Source organism: Vicugna pacos, chromosome 6 (genome assembly GCF_048564905.1).
Source record: "Vicugna pacos chromosome 6, VicPac4, whole genome shotgun sequence".
Taxonomy (NCBI): Eukaryota; Metazoa; Chordata; class Mammalia; order Artiodactyla; family Camelidae; genus Vicugna; species Vicugna pacos.
Window position 1 is genome coordinate 80,030,908 of NC_132992.1, and position 15,577 is coordinate 80,046,484.

Consider the following 15,577-nt stretch of genomic DNA (forward strand, 5'->3'; position numbering starts at 1 on the left):
ATGTATGAGACTTCCACTTGCTCCAAATCCTTTTCAAAACTTGGTATTGTACATGTTTTTAACATTAGCTAGTTTAGTAAATGAATCATGGCATTTCATGTCGGTTTACTCTGCATTACTCCGTCGACTATTGATTTTAAGCATTTTAAATACTTTTATTGTCATTAATTCATTTTCTTTTGGGAAATGTTCATAACTTTTGCCTTGGGTTAAATATAATTGAGCTATAAGTTCTAGTATCCAGTATATTCTAGGTACAAATCCTTTGTGAGACAGATGTATTACACTTTTTTTTTTAGCCTGTGGCTTGTCTTTTCAACTTTTTAAACCATATCTTACAAAAATAAGAATATTTTAATTTTATAGAGTCCAAGTAATCAAGCTTTCTTTTATGTTTCACGCTTTTGGGGTTCCAATTTGAATCTATTCTAAAGTTATAAAAATGTTCTCTTGTGATTTCTTCCAGAAGTTTTATAGTTTTAGACTTTATAGTTAGCTCTATGATCTGTTTCAAGTTAATTTCTGTGTGTGTCAAAAGACAAAAGCCTAGTTTTACTTTTTGTTTCAAATTAATATATATATTGTTTTAAACACATTTGTTAAAAAGACTATCTTTTCCTTACCTGGGCAACTGTGTGATATACAAATTAATTATATATATACATATATATGTATGTATATATATAGTTAGTAAGCTGTCCATCTATATGTTTATTCTTATACAGATACCAAAAGAGTCCTGGTTATTGCAGCATTATAGAAGTTTTGAAATCAGGTGTTTTAAGTCCTCCAGACTTGCTCTGCTTTTTCAAAATTATTTGACCATCCTAGGTTTTTTGTATTTCCATATATACTTTAAAAACCAGAGTTTTAATTTCTGGCAATCAGAAAGCTGATGCCCTAACCCAGGTAGGAGCCCTAGCAACTGACCCTCCAGCAGAGACAGCAGGTTGGGTGCATGAAAAGCACAGCCACTGCAGTGCCCAGGTGGGATGGTACATCGCCAGCAATACCAGATTGCCCTTGAAATGCAGTGGCTTGTTTAATATGGTGAAAACATGTCCTGTGTCTTCTAAATGGTGCCCAAGGCAACTGCCAATGGAGTCTGGAGCCATCCCCCAGAGTTCCTGACCAGTAAGTGTTGGCAAGTTGATTATATTAGCCTTCCTCGCTCAGGGAGGGTTTTAAATAGACTTGGTTTATGTAGACTCTGCATCTGACCTAACACAAAGTTTTCCCTGTCACCACAAAAACCAAGCTGCCACCTTGGGGGCTTGAAGAAGCCGAGTACCGTGTACAGACACCCTTGTTGAATAGACAGTAATTGGTGTTACATTTCAAAGGTCATGATGTACAAGACTGAGCAAAAGAACATGGCATTGAGTGGAGAGTCTACCTTCCTTATACCCTGAAAGCATCAGGGCTGGTAGGAAGGAAAATGGAATATTGAAGCAGCAGATTAAATTATTAACAGGTGAAGCCGCTGTGGCCGGGTGGACTGAAGTATCATCCCAGGCTTTAAGGAATTTGAATGATCAACCAGTAAGGCCTATCGAAATGCACTATACACGCATCACTGAAAGAGGGGAGAAAGTGGGGGTTCTGATCTGGCATATTCCACCCCCAGCCCACCTCCTCACTCCTGACAGTGCTACCTCATTCAGCCACCACGTGTGGTACATACAAGGTCAAATTCCTAAAGCTACAGCCACAGAACTATCTAAGGATCAGGTAACAAGTGTAATTTTTCAAAATTATTATTATAATTTTGTTTGTTTGCTGGCTTTGGGGGAGGTAATTAGGTTTATTTATTTATTTTAATGAAGGCACTGGGGATTGAACCCAGGACCCCCTGCATGATAAGCACGTGCTCTACCACTGAGATACACCCTCCACCCCCACAAATGTAATTCTTAGAAAAAGACGAGAATTTCCCATTCCAGTTGCTACTAAATATCTGCCTTTTTGACGTCAGACGTCTGCTACTGCCGTGGTATCTGGTCATGGGATGGGCATCTAATGGAGATTTCTTTTTACAGTGACTTTTGTAGACCTGGCAAAGAAATTAATCTAACTCTTAGATGTGTGTGCAGCTGCCCCGCTCTAGTTCATCAGGAGTTTAGCAGGTATCACCACCACTCCAGGGAGGGGATCAGAAGGCCCTAGAGCAGGGCATTAAGGAAGAACAATCCAGAGCTAGTGCTCTTAATCATCTGATCTTACCAACACTGATCCAGAAACTTGGCCTGTGGCACACACCATCAACAACCCTGGGGAGTCAGTGTGCTCCTCAGCTCCCGTGCTGAGCTCTCACAGGGCTTCCCAACGGAGGCAGGGAAAGCAGGAAAGATCCACAGTGGTGCTTTTTAGATGCTGGCTGAGCAGATCTCAGGGATGGGAGAGGAAATCTGTGCTCACGCCAGAGCTGTTCAGGAAAGGACCGAAAAAAAAAAAAAAAAAACAACTAGGCATAGATACTCTTTTCAATCAAATGACCCAGGCAGGGCAAACTGCTGGAAAGATCCTAAAAACACCAGCATTAGCGCCATGGGTGCTATGCTGAGATTTGGGGTGGCTTATCCTAGGTTATGGACAGTTGAACATCCAGGCAGCCGTATTTTGGGAATAGAAAAATCACTCTAAGCAGAACCAACCCAGTTGTACTGAGGATACACAATGGATAACACTGCAACAGTGTAGTCGTTCTGTCACATTGAAGGTTAGCCACTGGCTTGGCACTGACTGGCTGTGCTGCCCCGGTATTTATTGGGCAGCCCTGAATGGGACTCGGCAGTGTGTGGCACATATCTTTGGCTATGGTTTCCATCTGGGGGGTTGGGCTGCAGCACCCTGAGTTTTCCCTTGGCACAGGAGAGAATCCATCACTTGGTAACAAAAATTGCTAACCTCTCTCTCCTCAAGGCCAGATAGGCATATTCTATTTTCCATTGATAGGATCATTTGGTTGCCATATTTGACCCCTCCACTGGCCCAGAGGACATTATAGCACACACAGAAGCCCTTACTAGATTTATCCAACAGACCTAAATGATAGTGGGCAATGCATGTCTTTACTGAATGCTAAAATGTCTCTAGTGAGAAAATCTGTCCTCCAAAATAGAATGACCCTGGACATTATTACTGTCTTGCAAGGAGACAGCAATGCTATTAGCCAGAGTGTTGTATATGTTCATACCCGATGAATCTGCTAACGTATCATCTTTATGAAACCACAAGTCTACACAAGTGAATGCCTTGAATGATTCAACTCCCAAGGGGACTTACCAAATCAGTGGCTTGAATCATGGTGCTCTTGTTGGAATTTTTTTTTTTTTTAGTTAGTTTGGGAATCATAAACTTGATCTGTGTTTTCTCTGGTATGTGCGTCTGTTGCTGCTGGGGTCTCTACCTCCTGTACAGCCAGATAGTGACCAAACGAGACACCTCCATGCTAGTTAAAACCTATTACTGGGACCACTCAGGGCACATAGTGGTAGAGAGGGGGGTGTATGATTCTTAAGAGTTGATCACAAGGGGCAGAGTTTTGGTAGAGGTCATCGAATGTGACTGTTGGCTAATTCCATCATCTCTCTCATTTCTATGTTATCACAGTTACCAACAGTTTCTTTGGTGATATCTAGAGGTGAAGTAGGCAAATGAAATTAATACCTCTGCTGTGAATGTTTTAGGGAAAGAAATTCTAAAACAACAACAACAACAAAATGTAACTAAAAGCAAACCACAATATTTGCTATCAGCTTTATTCTACACTTTGATTCTTAACATTAATCAGTCAACTTCCACATTAATAAAAGTTGACCATAGTTGTTTCCAAATAAAAAGAAACTAACTTAGAAAAAACCTGACTGCTATTTTTCTTCATCATGGTAACATTTTCTTTTCTCTTTGAATGTCTACTAATTTTTGAATACTTGTTAGACATTTTGACGTTATGTTGTGGAATGTCTGGATTTTGTTTTCTTTCTTTAAGGATGGCTGAGGTTTGTTTTGGCAAGCAGTTGGGTTACTAGCAGATCAGTTTGATCTCTTTAATCCTGTTTTGAAACTTTGCTAGGACCTGGCTAGAGTAGCCTTTTATTCAGAGATTGACCCTTTTAGTTTTTCTACTCTGGCTTGTAGAACTCAAATATTTCCCCTTCTGATGTGAGTTCAGGGAATTGCTCAGCTTATGACTTTCTGCTGCTTCTTTTCTTGCCTTTTGAAGTTTTACTTTTCACATCTGTGATCACTTTGTGATGTGCCAAGTTGTCTAGACTAAACAAGACTCCTCAGGATTCCATCTCTAGTGTGTTTCAAGTTAGAACGGGCTTCAGGAGAGACAGCAGCCATTTTGTAGCATGCACACATCTCCCAGTTTACCAATTAAGCCATCTCGGTGTTGCTGTGAAGGAATTTTTCAGATGGAATTAAAATCATAACATTTAACTTTGAGTTAATCAAAAAGTTATCTTGGGTGGGTTTACTTAATCATATAGAAGGCATCAAAAGAGACCTAGGCTCTTACTGAGGAGAGAGGCCCCAAGCAGCAGCAAGGCTTGGCATTGCTTTCCCTTTCCTCTGGGTCTCCCTTCTTAACCACCTGGCTGTGGATGCAAGCTTCAGCTCAAGCTCATAGGGTTCCAGCCTACCCATGGGCTCCTCTTCCTAACTGGTTGCCTCACTTCTGCCTAATTTTATCAGCCCTCACAATTCCACAAGCCAATTCCTTGTGATAATAATAATTATATATATGTGTGTGTGTGTGTGTGTGTGTGTGTGTGTGTGTGTGTGTGTGTGTGTGTATATATATATGTATATATATATATTTTATGTATATATATATATACATAAAATCTCTTTTCTGCTGATTCTGCTTCCATAGTTTAACCCTGACTTAAATAACATTCATGGTGTAATACTTATCCAATACTAATTGGAATCTCTTTAAAATGTTCCTGAGCTCACTTCCTGGGTAACTTCCTCTTTCTGTGGAACTCCGTCACGCGAATTTCACCTGCTTTTGCATCCTCTAACTCTGACCTTGGTCTTCTGAACTCAGTAAGACTACAGGATTCTATTTAGATTCCTCCTTCCTGCTAATAATTGCCTCCAGTCAGAACACCAATCTCGCCTCATTTTTTCCCCCTTTTATTAAGCATCATGTCCTGCACAGGATTTATTCATTGTCTGAAAGATAATTCTAGTTATTTAAGGTTGGGAGACGAGGTTCTAGATAATTACTCCAACATGGTTGAAAACAGAAATCCTTGGCCTAGATTTCCAAAATTTTAAAAATTTTTTTAGTCAAGAACTTACTTTTTAGAGCAATTTTAGGTTTGCAGCAAAATTGGGAAAGATGTACAGAGATTTCCCATATACCCTCTGCTCCTACATATGCATACTCTCCTCCATTTATCAACATCCCCTATGAGAGTGGTACATTTATTAAAGATGATGAACAAATATTGCCATACTACAATCCACTCAAGTTTGAGTGTACCTTAGAAATCATTCTCGGTGTTGTATATTCTATGAGTTTAGATGGTCTAGACTTTTTAATTCCTGAAAGTTAGACTGTTCTTAGATCTGAAATTTACCATAATCTTCCACACTATAACAGAGGATAGAAATAGTTCAGCCTGCCCATGAAGGCACTGATGAGGAAATAGAAATATACTGATCGCGCCCTTCCAAGTCCCTTTGACTCACCTCTGCAATTGTATATATTACCTGGTACATAATACACTCTGAAAAAAATTTTGTTGGACTACCCTGAGTTGCACTTCCAGTACCCATTTACCTAGCACCTGATTCATAATTAATTTAAAGCAGCAAAATATAATGGCTAAGAAAATTATAAGAGCTAGATGAAATCATATTTGAATACCAGTTCGTTCTTTTTTTACTAATTATATGACTGAAATGCAAATGTATTAATTTCTAGTAGCCTAATTTTCTTTGAAATAGGAGATGATTATAATCTCAACCTCATTTAGTTGTTATAAAATTAAATAAAATAATATTTGCAAAGTTCTTAGCACTGCTATCAACACATTGTAAGCACTCGATTTATTTTTGAAATTCTTGGTAGATTTTTTATTTAAAAAAAGCCTGATAAATATTTAAATAAAATTAACATATTAAAACCCTTTTCTCCACTTTTGAAGACAAAGAAACGGGGTCCCAAGTTGTTTGGAGATTTGAGTGAGACATTGTAAGCCATCTAGATGAACCCCTTGTCAGATGCACAAAATTATTTCAGCAGATAATTGAACTTAAACTGACATATGCAATACAGACAACTTATAGATTAAAAGAACTGAGATGTCCAGGGAGTAAGCAAGACTCAAGCGGTGATCAGCTCCATTTCTCAAGGATTCTCCAAAACCTACCCTCTTCTTTATGTTGGTTGCATCCTCAGGCTTAGTTCGTGCAAGGTAACCAGATGGCTGAATCCATTCCTAAGCTTACAGCTGTCTAAATTATGAGAGCTTCTGGCCAAACATAAAACAGTGATTTTTCCTTTCTTCAGATGGCACCACCTGAGATCGCATGCCCTTTCCTTCCCTTCCCTTGTAGACAAAGTAACGACTTATCCTGACAGACCAGGGTGTGATTAAATGCCCGTGGTTGAATCCTTTGATACAATGGGTGGCCCATGGCAGTATACTTACTTTCTTGTGTTCCTCAGGTCCTACCTTTGAGTTGGGGCTGGAGTTAATCCTGCTCAGTCAACACTATTGCCATTCATTGGGCAAAAATACAATGTCTTCTACGAAGACCATGCACAACATTCACATTCTCTGTGAACAGACAGAGTGGGTTTGAATATTCTCTGTCATGGGAAACTTACTGCAACCTACCCAAGTCACAAGTTTTTACTGTTGACAAATTTTGATCTCTATGTCTCAGGTTTTATGTTTGAGGATGAACTGAAGGAAAAGATGCCAGTCTTCCTGGACTGACTAAGGCAATCTGAGAGACACTCATTAAATGGTCCTTACATATAAGTCAGAATTCTAAGTGTATTACATATTTGTAATAATTTAATCTTCACAGACTTGTGAAGCAGAATCTAGTACCATCTGCATTTTACAGATGTGGTAACTGAGACACAGTGGTTAAATAACTTCTACAAGATAAGGGTCACAAAGAAATTGGCAGAGCCAGGATTTGAGTCCAGGTATTTTGGCTCCCAAATCTATGTTTTTAACCATACGGCAATAAAAAACATCACTTTATTAGTTGAGAACCCTTAGTCTAGAGGGAAGTGAAAAGGATTGTAAAGCCTGTTGGGTGGATTGGAAAAGCTTGATATAGTTTGATGGATCTATCCATCTATCTTTCTATCTATACATCAACCCTTCTATCAAATCTACCTATTTTTTTCCAGGAGTACAATATAGGGGGAAGTATAATAACAATTTCTAAAAGTTTCTGTCTTTTATTTTTAATATGATGCATATGCATTACATTCATTTACTTACTTAATTACTCATTTATTTTTATTCACTAAAATTTTACTACCCATTCATTCAAGCCTACACACTGGACTAGTTCCTTGAAATACAGAGATTTAAGATAGGCTTCCTGCTCTCAAAGAGATAACAGTGCTGCCTCTTAGACCAATGTTTTTGAAATTGTGGGTCATGACTCATCAATTAAAAAAAGGATAATAAATGTTGAGATCTTTGTATGTGATAAGCGTGTTATCTGTTCTACATGTTTATGTGTGAGTAAGTGTTCTGTGTGTACTGGTTTATGGTATAAACTATGTTTCTTATTTTGGAGCACGTAGAGCATGTTCCAAAATATTCTAGAATGACTGCATTAGAGTCTAGCCAAATAAATCCTTAGACCTTTCCCAAACATTGACTTTCCTATCGTTATATTACACTTACTTTAAGGAAAGGGCGGTACCTTATATTCTGCTTTATTCCTCCTGGAACTCGTTCTAGTAATTTCCTCAGGGCAGCTGCTTGATGTGATTGGTTGTCTTCCTGATTAATGAAGAAGTGTTTTATTTGGAGTTACTGGTGTCCATTATTGATTGATATCTTCTTTCCCTGGCTTTAGTTTAGAAGCCATTTAAACAATATGTTTGACTGTGTGACAAGTAAAACAAGTGTTTGTTTGGCCAAAATTGTGAGTTTTTTCAACCAATTAATTTTCTTCTTATAGATGGAGCCCAAGCCTTGCTTCTGATCAGCTATCACCAGGCAATAACTCTTGTTCTCTAACCTTATTAAAGTAGATTTGTTTTGTCAATATTGAGGTAAAATGGCTTTAACTAGTATTATTAAATTCTAAGTCAAGCAATGGTTTTACCATAGGAGTTTACGCTTTGTGGTTGCAGCGTTTTATGGATTTATTCTCCTTGCTGTCAGCATAAAAAAGACCAGCTGGAAAAGGCTACATTAACTGAAGACCACAAGATTTTGGCCATGCCAGTGACCCAACATTGGAGAATCTGGGTCAGAAATTTCATGTGTGGCAGATAATTTCATAGGATATCATGGGTTTTTTTTTTAATCATTTCTTTCTCTATACCTCTCAAATTCTGCAGGCACATAAAGATATGGATTGGTTTCTACCATTTTCTCTGAGCGAAAAGCACTCTCTGGCATCTGACTTCTATGGAAAAGGGAAGAAGTAACCAAAGCAAACAATTTGTTCCTTAAGAAAATGGAGCAGAGCAAACTTTATAGGAGGTTCAGGACTTTTCTACAAAGAATGCCTGTGTAGTTAATGTTCACATACTCAATCTACTTTCTTTTCTAAACTTACTGAGAGTCACCTGGGAAAGTAATTCTTTAAACGAGTTATTCATGCTACAGAACACTTCTTATCTTACTTTCACTGCAATTTGAAAAGAGACTTTAAAAGGTATCTATCCATCTATATAGCTATGTAATTCATTCATTCACTCATTCATTTATTCACTGTTTTAAACACTGCTAAAGGAAAAAGACAACCTCAGGAGCTTAAAAGATGGTAATAGCGCTCCTCTGTGTTTAATCACATCTTTCCCAAAATTTTCTGAGTTGCCACTGATGTAAGCATTTTTCCTTGGTACCATTGCATAAATATAAATTAATACAAAAGCCCCATCCACGCAAACATCTTTAAAAAGCAGACTATTGAAAATCACCTGAAAACATTCAAAGGTAGTTCATAGTAGCATTATGTTTTATTGTTATAGTTTGAAATCACTTATTAGTAAGGTAAGTTAAGTTAATATAAGAAGAGTTGAAAATTAGTTTACTAAGTCTGAAGAACTTTCTAGGGATAATTACTTTTGGTCTTGGAGAATTAATTTTTGTCACTTTCATTTGTTTTTGAAGTAAGTGTATTTATAATGAGGCATGAAATTCATCTATAAATATTGCTTTAGGTCAGAAGGAATTCTCCTACTGGTCTTTGTAGTTCTAGGCTTTTGAAAGAATGTGTTCCACTTACATCGACATAGTATACATTAGCAGCCAAGTTAGACCCAGCGGTGTTTAAAGTAAGAGATTTTTGAGCCCTATGCGGACATACAGTGGAACATTTAAATATGTTTTAGCTTTTGGACATCTTAAATGTGTTTTGGTCTATGTCTACGTGTAACCCAGATTCGGTCAATGCAACATACTTGTGAGTATTTCTGTCACATACAAGTTGGGGTGGCGGAGTGTGGTTGATACCAAGTGGTTGATTTAGGGCAGTTGAACTAAACCAATATACTAGTGTTTTAACCAACAGGAATGCCATCTCTCTTTAAAATAACCCTTTAGACAATAGTCTAAACCCCATCTTGCTTGACCACAAGATTTTCAGTCTTTTGTCAGATTCTCCTCCCCAAGGATTTCTGAGTAATTTTAAATAACGTTTATGTGTTTCACAAATCCAGCCTGGCTGTCACATATCCCAGTTCCTATGTCTAAAAGCTATGATACGCTCAAAATAACTTCAACCAACTATCTGTCTTCTCATGTCCTGGTCTTTCAGCCAAGATGTTGCAGAGACCACCTTATCTTCCATCAGTGGGATTGCCTTGGCCTTGTCTTTACTACCCCCAAATGTCTCTATACTTTTTCAATCCTCTCTGAAGCAGAGCAAGAGGAAGGAAAAACAAAAAATACTGTTTACCTCTTACTCCCGATAATCAGCCCATTGCCCAGTCAACATAATAATAATTAGCAGAGATACAGTGTCACTCTGCATGAAAATATTTCACATATTTATTTTATAAGTTTAGCTTACTATAGTTAGAGTTGTGAGACTTAGCAAATCAAAGTGCTTAAATTCTTATAAAGAATTATTTCTTCTTGACCTGAAATTTAAACTCAACCAGGTATCCTAGATTTTATCTGGCAACTCTAGCTAATACTGAGAGTCTTTCTCCTAGTACTGGTTACTTGAAAAAAAAAATGTTTTTGCATAGGCAAAAATAATCAAATTAAGAATAAATCTAAATGGAAAAGAATCTGAAAAGAAAAAATATATATGTATGTATATGTATAACTGAATCACTTTGCTATATTCCTGAAACTGACGCTGTAAATTAACTACACTTCAATAAAAAAATAAAAAAAGAAAGAGAATAATCTAGCCTAAGGAATCTGAGTCTTCACTTAAAGAAACTGAGAAATTGATCCTTAAAAATAGCAGTTTCCCATCATCATTTAGGTATGAAAGATTCAAGGATTTTGGAGGTAAGTTTCAGATCATCCTGCAACATGGCTATTTTCCCTTCCTAACTGGCTGTTGCGATGCTCAGTGAGAAACTTTCCCTCAAGGTCATGCCCTGACCTTGGGGATATTTCCTTTGTTTCAAGGTTGGTTAATAGGATGACTTCCTCAGGTTCTCCTTTCCAGAAGTCTGAAGGAGTGAAGAAGGTTAATCGCATCCCCATAATCCAGCTTTTGCCATCTCCAATCCAAAGATCAGGATTATATAAAGCATTCACATAGTTGGGTCTTCCATATCTTCAATACCGTCCAAATGGGAGGACAATGGGGTGGGAAAAATGGTTCGCCCCAGGATAAAAATGACTTCAGGTCTCATCTAAATTAAGGGACTTCCCAAATACTGAAACTCTGAGTTATTTTAGAATTCTTTGCATTAATGATGCTGGAGGAGGGGACGGAGGCCACTTTCTGAGGTGTAGCTGTAAAAAGCTCTGACATCGTCACACTTGGCATATTCAGATTAATTCTGCATTGACACAACAGGGATTCGGCTCTGACTCAGATCACCAAAATCTGCAAACTCAGTTTTCGTAACCTGTTTAATGTCAGATTTATATCAGTGTTGAAATGCTTTAGCAATCAAATTAATTCAAATCTGCCCTAGCATCTCTTTACCCCAAGATTAAAAATATTCACAATTATTGTCTTACGGAAATGTTTTTGCCTGTTTTCCTTACCAAGTTTAGACTTTGCTAGTACAACCTTTTGATTGGCTAACTACTGAAGCCTTAGCTCTATTATCCGTTACCTCAAAAATCGGTAACAGAATCTGAACCTTTGACCCCCATCCTAGCAAAGCAGTAATTAATGTCAGATGCATTTTGATAACACTATTAAAATTGTTTTCAACACTTGAGTAGCTAATTAGAGAGTAGATTCCTGTATTACTTTACCAAGCCTCATCCCAGGGTGAACATTATCTTTCTGAAATACCTAACACTTTATGAAAATAATCAAATAAAGCATATTTTGGTACAGAGTGTGTTTATACAGGGAATGTACCTAACAAAACAGTAATTCTTTCTTCTCTGCCATTGACAGTGAAATGGCACTTTGACCCAAAACATTCTTTACATGACGATGGCACTGCTTGTGTTTTGAGAGGTTATGAAACTCAGTTAAGGTCATTGTTGGGTCTTGAAATCTTGTACAAGATTAATTTTTCCAATATATTTTGTAGTGTAGAAAGGATCAGATGAGGCGTGTAGGTCATGCAAGTGTCTGATAAAATTTTTCTTTGACACCTGCTGCCCACCCCACATTTTTTTTTAACGAGGAAATGTTGCTTGAGCTTGATGAGCCAGAAATAGTTTGTCCGCAATTTACTTATGAATAAATAAATCCCAGAAATGTCTACATTATTTCTAGATTTGATAAATACTAAACTAGGCCTGGGGAATTAAGACACATTTTGCTCTCAAACATTTTTTTTCAACATTTCACATTAATTAAAGCCTAAGATGCATTTGGCAAAGCTATTAAAGTAATTTTAAATCTAAGACTTTAGACTGTCAGCGCTTGGTCAATGTAATCTCCAGTCTTTAATAAATCTCATGACTACTGCACACAGTATTATTGGATTTTTTCTCCTTAAAGTGGATGTGGTATGCAGGGTGTTTTTTTCCCCCTCTGCTAACTGCAAACAATAAATCAAGGATGGATAAGAAAAACAGGTTAATTTCAGTTTGAAACTTTCCAATTACCATTTTGAATACTTTGAAAAAATTAGCAAAACGTGAAATGAATAAGTATACTTCTAAACGTTAAATATTGCTAAGGAAACATTTTGTAATTTTGTTAGAAAAGGAATTGGTGATAACTGGCGTCTACTTAAACACGTGTTGTTTTATCCGTATTTCTAAGATGTACTCAATTCTATTAAAGTGGATAGATGCTGGCACACACTCTGATCATTTCCCTTTGTCTCAGAGTATGTGACCGACCTCATCTAACAATTCCTCACATCTCTTATTTCACTCTCCAAACTCTACCGTTTTCAAAGAAAATCCTCTACCAGGAGGACATTTCTGACCAAACACACATCAACCTCTCATTATTTTTTATTATTTTCTTCCTAGTCAGTAAAACACTTAGTCATTCATTTTTTCCCCTGATTATTTAGTTATACTCCTTGCAAGTGAATGCTACACTTCAGTATATATGTATGTATCACCAGAACCTTATTAGACGTAGTAGGAACTGATTATTTACTATGTGCCTGGAATGCATTCATTCATTTAATCCTAATAACAATTCAAAGAAGTAAGAACTGCCATTTTCTCGCTCCCTTTTTTTTTTTATTTTTCTCTTCCTTTTCTTTATATTTTAACTATGGCTTGCTTGACTATCTCTTAAATTCTTTCCTGCGAGAAGCCAAGGACCCTTACTTGGCAAGGCCAGAAAAGACGATATAGGAAAAAGTGTGGGGAGGGGTGGGAGACGATGGCCGTGTCCCAGGTCTCAGTTGAGTCCCTGGGATGCCCCCTACCACGTGAGGGTTGTTGGCTTTGCACAGGAAAAAATTTAAGAGGGATCTGCTGTTGAGTAATAGATTTAGAGAGATGTATATACCATAGAGTGCAGGCTGTCTTAGAAGGCGAGAGAAAGAGTGACTATTTCTCTCTTTCTTAGCAGAGAAATCTTATCTTTAGAGATGCTTTCGCTAAAGACGTCTAGTTGTTCTACACCGAAACCAAGCCCTTTATACCATGTCTGATGGCTTCACAATCAGGGTCTACTCAATATTCCAAAGTCAACCATGAGTGTAGATCGAGGTGATGAGAGAAATGGTTCCAGAAGGCTTCTGACTTCCTTAGGGGAAATGGTCTTCGGAAACTAGTATAACCCAGTCCTCCGGAACCCACCCACATACACTGGTCAGGATGGAAACTCGTGCACGCTCACATGCGCACATGGACACAGAGGCACAGAGGCGTTTATGTCGGGTGGTGGAGTAGGGAAAGAGGCACATTTAACCAATGCCTCGTCTGCATTCGGGGTGTCGGGGCAGGAAAGAATCAGCATGTTTCTGACAGGGCTCTCCGAGTCAGGTTACCTCCTCCTCTCTGTCTCTTTCAGAAGGCGAGCTTGCCGATCACCAGTTCATTTCTCTCAACTTTGTTGTTGGATTCAATCACCATTAGCTTATTCATCCCAAAATCAGCTAAAAGTGTTTTTTTTTAAAATGGGTTGTGGAAAGAATTATTTTAATACAAGATCATGTCTTGGTGAGACATACGAGTCCTTTTTGTGCTTTTCTTAGTACTTTGAGTTTAAAACATTTAAAAATTGTTTTTTCCCCACACATTTTAAGGAGGGATTGCCACCGAGAAATCTTCACAGCGCTCTCAGAGTGAGTTACACACGAGGGCTTGGGATGACTGCCCTTGGTAAAGCTGAGGTTATCACCTAAAATCTTTATCCTCTTCTTGGACTTCACAGCACAGTGGAGAGGCTGATGACAGGAAGCCTAAGACACTGGGTTAGTTACAAAACTGTAAGGACCCCAAATCTGTCCCGAAAGTAGCCCTTAGGATGACCAAATTCTAAGTTTTCTTACTAAGAACTCCGTGCTGGTGGACACTAAATTAGCTCAATCATTTCTCTTTGAATTTTGAGAACAGATAAGGATAACCACCTTTCTAGAATAGTTAGGCTTTCTTCCCCATATTGAATTCATGGAGGAGTTTAGAAAACATACTGTTCCCTGCTCGTGTCGTGCACTCACATATCAGCATCTTGCAGATGACACATGGTTCCTCCCGTGACATTGCTGCCCCGAGACTGAACAGCTGCTGTCTGTGGAGCTCCCAGCTCTGAGGTGGACTTTCAGAAGTTTATCCGTGTTTAATATCACTGAGCAATCAATCCTCCCCTGCTGTATTTGTCAGGATTATCCAGACAAACATTATATATATAGTGAGAGAGAGAGATATATAGATATATGTATATATATATATATATAGAGAGAGAGAGAGAGAGAGAGAGATATAGACATAGAGAGATTCATTTTATGGAGTTGGCTTCCACAGTTGTGAGGGCTGGCAAGTCCAAAATCTATAGAGAAAGATGGTAGTCTGGAAATTCATATACAAGTTGGTGTTGCAGCCTTGATTTTGAAATCTGCAGGCTGGGAACTCAGGTAAGGTTCCCATACTGCAGTTTTAAGACAGAATTACTTTTTACTCAGGAAGCCTCAGTCTTTATTCTTAAGGCCTTCAACTGATTGGATGAGCCTCCCTCTACCCTTGTGGAGGGTAATCTTTTTTTTACTCAAACTCTACTGACTTATCATGTCTAAAAAAAACATCTTCACAGCAGTGTTTGGACTGGTGTTTGAGCAAAAAACTGGGCCCAGTAGCCTAGTCAAGATGACACATAAAATTCACCACCACACACGCTTTGCATGTAGATTTGAATGATACAGAAAGATGCGTGTAAAGATAGGAAATACTAGCTGTTTAGAAACTAGGATTTGGATTTTTTTTTCCTGAATTTTTAAGGTTATCTTTAATCAAGAATGTGTGAGAAATAATAACAAGCTTACCCTACTTCCACTGCCATACAGAAACAGATAAATAAAAATAAAAGGATTAGTGAATACTATGATGCTTCATTTGAGTCACATGAGCTGGAAATAAAATATAAACTAGAGAAGGTGGTTCTCAATGTTCCTTTGTTTTGGAATCAATTTAATCAAATCAAGATATTTTAGTCTTGCAAACTTATTCAACAATATCTATTGACCATCTTCTATATGTCAGGCACATTTTAAAGCTCTGGTGACATAGCAAAGAGCAAAACAAACTTTAAATGAACTTCACATTTTGGTGGCCATTGCCTG

General features: G+C 37.9%; 1 non-coding gene across 1 annotated transcript; it reads right to left on the bottom strand.

Moving 5' to 3' along the window:
* Positions 1-1,821: 1,821 nt before the first annotated feature.
* On the bottom strand, positions 1,822-1,893 carry TRNAD-AUC (transfer RNA aspartic acid (anticodon AUC)). Its single transcript has one exon. It is a non-coding gene; the product is annotated as a tRNA-Asp (tRNA).
* Positions 1,894-15,577: the final 13,684 nt, after the last annotated feature.